The sequence below is a fragment of the Anolis sagrei genome, chromosome 5 (assembly GCF_037176765.1).
Source record: "Anolis sagrei isolate rAnoSag1 chromosome 5, rAnoSag1.mat, whole genome shotgun sequence".
Classification (NCBI taxonomy): Eukaryota; Metazoa; Chordata; class Lepidosauria; order Squamata; family Dactyloidae; genus Anolis; species Anolis sagrei.
The window spans coordinates 17,048,617-17,057,116 of NC_090025.1; the positions used below are offsets into that span (position 1 = coordinate 17,048,617).

General features: G+C 39.4%; 1 long non-coding RNA gene across 1 annotated transcript; it reads left to right on the forward strand.

Moving 5' to 3' along the window:
* The first annotated feature begins 1,701 nt into the window (after positions 1-1,701).
* LOC132775504 (uncharacterized) lies at positions 1,702-6,787 on the forward strand. The gene is made up of 3 exons (XR_009631556.2): positions 1,702-1,791; positions 5,711-5,869; positions 6,670-6,787. It is a non-coding gene; the product is annotated as an uncharacterized lncRNA (long non-coding RNA).
* The last annotated feature ends 1,713 nt before the right edge of the window (positions 6,788-8,500 follow it).

Below are 8,500 nucleotides of genomic sequence, written 5' to 3' on the forward strand. Positions count from 1 at the left end.
GGTCACAGGTTCAAATCCAGAGAGACGCGGATAAGCTCCCTCTATCAGCTCCAGCTCCTCATGCGGGGACATGAGAGAAGCCTCCCACAAGGATGATAAACATCAAATCGGCCGGGCGTCCCCTGGGCAACGTCCTTGCAGACGGCCAATTCTCTCACACCAGAAGCGACTTGCAATTTCTCAGGTCGCTCCTGACACAACAAAAAAAAAGGTTTCTCATTCCAGTCTTTCTGCACTTAAATAGATATAGGTAGGTGCATGTCAGTTAATAATAATAATAATAATAATAATGATGATAATAATAATAATAATATACTTTATTTATATTCCGCTCTATCTTCCTGAGGGGATTCAGGGCAGAACACATATATGGCAAACATTTAACACTGTTATACGATTAACAAGGGCAGACAATACATAAACAGAGGTAAAGACTTTCCCCATCTTTTCCATTTCCGGCATCTGGAGGCTGTGCTCAATTCCAGCCACAGAGGGTGCTGTTGCTCCATCTTCCATGCCGAGGAGCTTTGTCATCATTAGACATCCTCCCAATCAAATCACCAGCATGTCCTTATGGGCTTCTTGTATTACCTCCCCACTCAAAGCGATACCTATTTATCTACTCACATTTCTGTTTTCAATCTGCAAGCTGGGCAGGAAGCTGGCGCTGACAGCAGGTACTCACCCCGATCCGGGCTTGAACTGCCAACCTTTCAATTGGCAGGATTTTCTGCAACTTAGTGCTTTAACCCACTGTGCTAAGCCCTGCCCCTTATTATTATTATTATTATTATTATTATTATTATTATTATTATTATTATTATTATATTTCAGACCTATTTGCACTCTCAGCCAGCTAGCCATTGTTCCATACAAACCCAGTTTATACTGGAGTGTATGTAAACATACATGGAGAAATCTACCATTCTCAAGCAACCACCAATCAAACACAAAATGTTAATGATGAATACCATCGCTTTACACTCAGTGTTGGCCTTTGACCAAATTCTCAATGTTAAATTAGACATCATCATGATGATGCTTCTAAAGGAAACTCACAACTAGGATGTAAAAGATATAGACACACACGAGTCATCTGAATGGGATTTAAGCAGTATTTAAGTATTATGCTGAACTGCATCCCAGATAATGCTGAATTAACTAATGTCTTTCATGTAAATCACATTACTGTCTGCCCTCCAAATCCACAGATTCTGCATCTGGATTCTGCCCTATTAAATCTATGCAAACAGGAGTCCTCTTTCATCAAACTGATGGGTCAAATCTATATTTAGATCAATGTATATCTTGTGACTTGATTGTGTTGATTCTTATGCTTGTGGAAATGCACATTTTCCTGTACGATATTTTAAGATTTACAGCACAATTTACAGTTAATGTCTAGGCTTAAAAAACACTTCTTTTCCAACAGTGCAGATTTTCAAGAAATATTAACAAAATTAATATCTTGTAAGAGCAACATCGTTTAATAATTATTACTAACGAAGCAGATGACCAGTCTGTAAGGTTGGGTAAAATTGTTTTATGGATCTTATAAATGTTTATATATGACTGTCAGTAAAACAGCCTCCTATGGCAGAATTGCTTTGAGTTTAGCATTGGAAGAGATTGTCCAGAAATACAGTGAACTGTGGCAAAATATTAACTAGAAGGTTAAATAATTGTTTTCCAGTGCGTCATCCAAACTGAGAGACATCTTGCAAACATCCGCGGAGAACATATATTTTTCGTATTTTAATTCTACTCCTGAATCTTCTTAACCTGATTTAGGTAAAATATTTTTTATATATATTTGTTGCAGTGTATACCTTGAAATCAACAGGAATCATGATCTATTTACTATCCCATTAAGTTCAATGGGTCTATTCCAAGTATGACACCAGGTGCACCTACTCTGTACAATTAATGCAGTTTGACACTACTTTAACTACCGTGGCTCCACGCTATGCAAACCTGGGAGATGTAGTTTTACAAGGCCTTCAGTCTTCTGTCAGAGTGCTGGTGTCTCACAAAACTAAAACTCTCATGATTTCTCTACATATAGTAACACTTTGAAGCAAAGCAAAAATTAGAAGAAAATGCATACTTTTATACTATAATTAGATGCAATCTCTTGTTCAGTCTCAAATGTGCAGTCCAATTAATTCATGTTTAAGTTATCTTTATTTAGTTTTAGCCCCTCGTGTCACAGATAAGGTTGTAACCATGGGAACTAAGAGCTAAAACATTTCCATCCTATATTACGGTAATATTCTTGTGCTGTGTGTAGGTGCCTTTATGTTTTCTTAGTTAAGGAATAAATAGAGGTGGTTTTGACAGGTTCTTTCTCTGAAATATGGCTACAGCACCTATATTCATTAGTGGTCTCCCATCCAAACACTTACCAGGGCTGGCCCAGCTTAGTTTCAAAGATCAGAAGGTTTCTGGTGCCTTTCAAATATCTAGGACCTGTTCTTACAGGTTGTCTTAACTGTAAAAAAAATGAACTTGCTTACAAGTGTTTATGCATTTTGATTCCTTAGGCTAGCTCAGGTGTTTCCGAATAGAAAATGATATTGTTCCATTATCCAGCTGGACTCCAAAAGAGGACCAAGACAGAAAAGGATAGTCCCTTTTATGGGGGAGAGGGAACTGAAGGAGGAAAACTATTTTCCCTGGTTTTGCTGGTTATTCCCCCTTTCCCGTTTTATAAATGAGGGTTGTTTCCACAACCAGCAAAATGGGTGGGGGGAATAACAGGAAAACAGAGGGAAATGGCTTAACTCCTTCAACCACCTTCCCCACATAAAGTGGACTATCCTTCTGTCTAGTGCCCCCTAGTGGCCTCTTCCCAGATAATAGAATCCTACCTAGAAAACCTTTACTACTACTGTACTTATCAAAGTCTTTTCTCCGAAATTGGTGGTTCCCAACCTGTGGTCCATGGGTCACCAGTGGTCCTCAAGATCTGAAATATGATCCACGTTCTCACCGTTACACTGTTGCAATGAAAGCAACTGATTTCATGAAACCCTCTTATACAAATACTGAGGCTTATTAAATATGTTTTTCTATGGGTGAGCAGATGGAGACTACTACATAGATGGCTTAAGTTCTATATCAGATATATATATATAGTGTCGGCATTAGGATAGGTGACCGGGACAGGATAGGGATTCTGTTAGTGTACCAACCACCCCGCTGCACTGCAGTCTCCCTACCTGAGCTAGCAGGGGTGGTCTCGGACCTGGTCAAAGAAAAAGGTTGGGACCCACTGTCCTAAATGAAAACATCCCACAAAGAAAACAGAAATAAGTGGCTTCTAATCAACAATCATAATCTCTGGAAAAATGTATTTGGCGCAACACTGCAAGATCAAAGAAATCCTTGGGAGAAAATTTTAATCTCAGGTGGTTTGTTTTGCTTTATTGCAGTAATATAGTACTAGTACTGGAGAGACCTCTGGTGGCCAACTAATAATGGTGTAAAAGAGAGCATCCAAAAACATGCAACTCCACTTTGTAGAAATAAAGGCAGGAGCTTTATTTGAGTCCACTTTATAGACAAGAGTAGGCCAGACCTTTAAAGTAAATAATCCAATGTTCATTTCAAGTTACAGCAACTATTTCCAGGTATCTGCAAAGAACTGACCAGGTATAATGACATTCCACTGAAATGTATTCATCAGCTTATGATTTAAGCTACTAACATTTGCCATCTTTTACTTAATGGGAATCCCTTGATGCAAGGTCAAAAGAAACCGAACACCTTGCTGTTCTTTGGAATTTTAACCCCACTCCTGTAAACCAGTGGTCCCCAATCTGAGGTCCATGGACCAACAGTGGTCCACAAGAACAAAAACATGGTCCATAGCCTCACAGTTACTACACCACATGGCACTGAGAGCAACTGGTCTTGAGAAACCCTCTTATAGTGCCAAGGCAACAGGGATGTCAGAGGGAAGAGGCTGACTACCCACAAAAGATTATGACTACCATATAAGCTCTAGATTATTAAATATGGTTTTCTGTGGGTGAGCAGATGGTGACTACTAGATGGCATATATTCTGTATCAGGAACTCGAGCTGATGTGGTCTATCCAATGCAATTTTCTGAATCAGCACCACAAAAAACCCACCAAATCTAAAGTTGACCAAACACCATTTCATAATTCTTTTGGTACTAATGTTGGAGAGCGGTCCCTGATCGAGAGAAAAAAATAAAAACTTATCTCAGCTATAAACTTTGCAGAGATAAGTTTTAAATGTTTTTTGTTTGTTTGGTTTAGTCCAAGCTGGGTTTTTTGTTTTGTTTTTGTTTCTTTTTTGCTTTACAATCACACTTGTGGGAAACTAAATGGCATCCCTGAACAATAAAATGGGTGATGCAGAATTATTCTTGTTTTCAAAGATTTTACATGACTTTACACTGCTTACATTTAATGGGGCTTCTGTTGAATTCTGTAAACTATTTTGGATACTTCAGGACAGTACTGAATCTTGAATATTGACATTATTACAGAAGACTATTTATTTATTGTGTCAGAAGCAAATTGAGAATAGTTATAATGTAAAGAAAAATCACAAAGAATGTTAAAAAATTGGCATTATATTAAATTTCTTTTGACCGGAAGCTGGCCACTTGGGAGTGCCTCGGGTGTTGTTGTAAGGTCCTCCATTGTGCATGTGGCAGGGCTCAGATTGCATTGTAGTAAGTGGTCTGTGGTTTGCTCTTCTCCACATTCGTATGTCACGGACTCCACTTTGTAGCCCCATTTAAGGTTAGCTCTGCATTTGGTGGTGCCAGAGAACAGTCTGTTCAGCAACTTCCAAGTTGCCCAGCCTTCTGTGTGCCCAGGAGGGAGTTTCTCATCTTGTATCAGCCACTGATTGAGGATCAGCCATCAAATATCAGTTTTAACCTGTCACTTTTGGAATCTCACTTGCTGAGTTGTCCCTGCAAATAGATCTTAGGAAGCTATTTCTTGATTTCAGGCGTTGGCTTGATGGCTGATATTTGAGCAGAGGATAGGCCGGAGATGTTAAAAGACTCACTAAACAAGTGACATCCAAATCCTGTCTCGGGCTTCACTGGTCTCTTGCTTTTTTTATTATAATTGCAATCTTCTTAACTTTTTGAATTGTGAATTGCTCTGAGATTCTTGTAAACTTATGAATAATAACCTATGAAAATGAAAAAAAATGTCTTTGGAAATAAGGAAATAATTTAGCACAGGCAATCTCCGAGTTACAAATAAGTCATAGTTAAGAATGGGGCTTACACAACAAAAAGTGAGAGAAATCTACCCCTAGGAAAGGAAATTTAGTTTTCATGGGGAAAAGGTATCTTTATCACCAATCCTTGTTTCAACAAGCCAAATTGTTCAAAATCCAGTCATCATAGGGTCGGAAAGTGTGAAATTTTCTGAATAAAAGCAGACAGCAAAACAAACACCACAGGGCTGTTAACTCTTCCCTGTGTTACCAAAAGCTTAAATAGTTACACTTCAAAAATGTACCTCTTATGACTTACAAATTCAACTTATGAACAAACCTATAGAGCCTATCTTGTTCATAACTTGGGGACTGCTTGTATTCACTTAAAAATACTCTATATGTATTCAGCTGTACAAATTTTAAAAACTTTTAACAGGGGTCTTCATTGAAAGAAATAAACGAATCATGTATAATATTAACTTTATCATGGACAGATGGAGCCCGATCAGAAACATGACGACATTGCTATTTCTACACTTCAAGTTCAAGTGGATGATGTCAAAAATGTTATGACTCAAAATATTGAAAAGGTCTTGAAAAGAGAAGAGCGGCTGTCTGACCTGGCTGACAGAAGTGATGATCTTGAAACAGCGGTAACTCTATATTTTACTCTCTGCAGAATATTCTTTAGTAGTAAAACTTCAGGTCCCTAAAGACCAGTCCAAATATCCCAATTGCGAACAATATGACTCTTGTTTGCAAACACAAGGCACCAGGCATTGCTAGAAGCCCCCGGTGACACAATGGGTTAAACCCTTGTGCCAGCAAGAATGCTGACCAAAAGGTCGTGGTTCAAATCCAGGGAGTGGGGTGAACTCCCATCTGTCAGCTCCAGCTTCTTATACAGGGACATGAGAGAAGTCTCCCACAGGATGGTAAAACATCCGGGCGTCCCCTGGGCAACGTCCTTGCAGACGACCAATTCTCTCCTTGCAGTTTCTCAAGTCGCTCCTGATACAAAAATTAAAAACCAGGCATTGTTAACAAATGAACTGGCCAACAGGGCACCTCAGAGGATTCCTCCATTTTTAAATATTCCAGGGAAAAAGACATGATCAAGACCTTGTTCTGATTAAACTGAAAAGATGACCAAAGGCATTAACTGGTTAAACAATTTCAGCTATATCTTACACAATTTTCACCACTGCCCCCTTTCCATCAATCCAATGGTGTGATAAAGTCATTTTTGGACCTTGTATGCTGATCCATAGATAGTATTACATTTTTCTAATACTTAATTTGCAGTTTAGTGTTTAAATCAGATTTCTCTAATGAGAAATCTGATTTAAACTCTAAACTGCAAATTAAAAGAGCTTTAGAGAATGCTTTTTTGCAAATTAAAAGAACTTTAGAGAAAGCTTTTTTTAAAATCTATTTTTCCATCTGCTTTCAGGCTCATGGTTTCCAAAAAACCACTACAAAGATCGCAAGGAAGATGTGGTGGAAGAATACAAAAATGATCATCATAATTGTGGCGATTATCCTTGTTGTTGTGACTTTCATTGTTCTCCTTGCCACAGGTGTTATTCCAACATAAAGAATACAAGTAGCTAAATGGAACATATGGAGAATATGCTGTAAAATGTTCTGTATTAAAAACATTTTGGTTTACTCATTTTTATATATAAAAATAAATATATATTTAACAGCTACTATACAGTAGTTGCACATGTAGTGCTTGTCTTCAGCTGGTAAAAAAGTAATGGGATCTCTCACCCAAAATTTTCATCAATTCCATGTTAAGTGACAGTCTATTAGAATGCTCACCTTAAACCTACGAACAAAATGTCTGAACTGAACTTTGTATGTTAAATCTCAGAAGCATGTATTTTCAAGGGTATTTGCTGCCTCAGTTTTATTCTCTCTCCACTTCACAGCTATATCTATCTGCCCCTTTATATCTTTGAGTTAATCTGCCATGTTCTTCAAAAATTAGCAATTCTTAGTTTTTATATTTGAGACTAAATAAGAAAACATATTAAAAGGGAAGTTTATCCTGAGGCAGAAGTTTTTGCATGGATGTTTTATGTGTGAGGCTGTGTTAAAAATACCATGTCTATGTTATACCGTAGGATCTGGGAGGGTTCACCCAGTTGTTGTTGTTCATTCGTTCAGTCATCTCCGACTCGTGACCTCATGGACCAGCCCACGCCAGAGCTCCCTGTCGGCCGTCACCACCCCCAGCTCCTTCAAGGTCAGTCCAGTCACTTCAAGGATGCCATCCATCCATCTTGCCCTTGGTCGGCCCCTCTTCCTTTTACCTTCCACTTTCCCCAGCATAATTGTCTTCTCCAGGCTTTGCTGTCTCCTCATGATGTGGCCAAAGTATTTCAACTTTGTCTCTAGTATCCTTCCCTCCAATGAGCAGTCGGGCTTTATTTCCTGGAGGATGGACTGGTTGGATCTTCTCGCAGTCCAAGGCACTCTCAGCACTTTCCTCCAGCACCACAGCTCAAAAGCATCGATCTTCCTTCGCTCAGCCTTCCCTAAGGTCCAGCTCTCACATCCGTAGGTTACTACAGGGAATGCCATGGCTTTGACTAGGCAGATCTTTGTTGCCAGTGTGATGTCTCTACTCTTTACGATTTTATCGAGACTGGACATTGCTCTCCTCCCAAGAAGTAAGCGTCTTCTGATTTCCTGGCCACAGTCTGCATCTGCAGTAATCTTTGCACCTAGAAATACAAAGTCTGGAGGTTCACCCAGTTACCAGCAAATAATTATCAATACATAGTGAGTCAGATGTTGACAATTTGTAAATGTTGCCCTATTTAATTCAACTGCTGCGGTGTTTTTCCTATATATCTATTTCTATAATTATCCTAAACATTTTAAATCAAAGTGTTGGTATCTAGGTACCACCTGCCACAACATTTCGTGGCCAACATGAGCAATCCCCAGTCTGTGGGGAATAGCCATGGGACTGGTATTTGTATCATCTGTGTTTCCATTTCATTCCATCCATTCGGATCGCACGGAACGGGAAGTCCTCTCCTGGAACAAAAATGAACTCGATACGAAAGGCAGGTGAGAGCAGGTACCGGCCTCAAGCCTGCTTTTCAGCATCAGTGTTATAGAGAGAAGAGGGATTGCGTTGAGGTCTCTTCATCGGAGATCCTTGGTGCAGGGCCAGTGGCTTGCCAGTTGCTGGGGCTTGCCCTCCACTGCTCTGCAACTGTGCAGGCCCTATAAGGCCTGCAGCTGAGCGCCGAGTAAGCAGCACT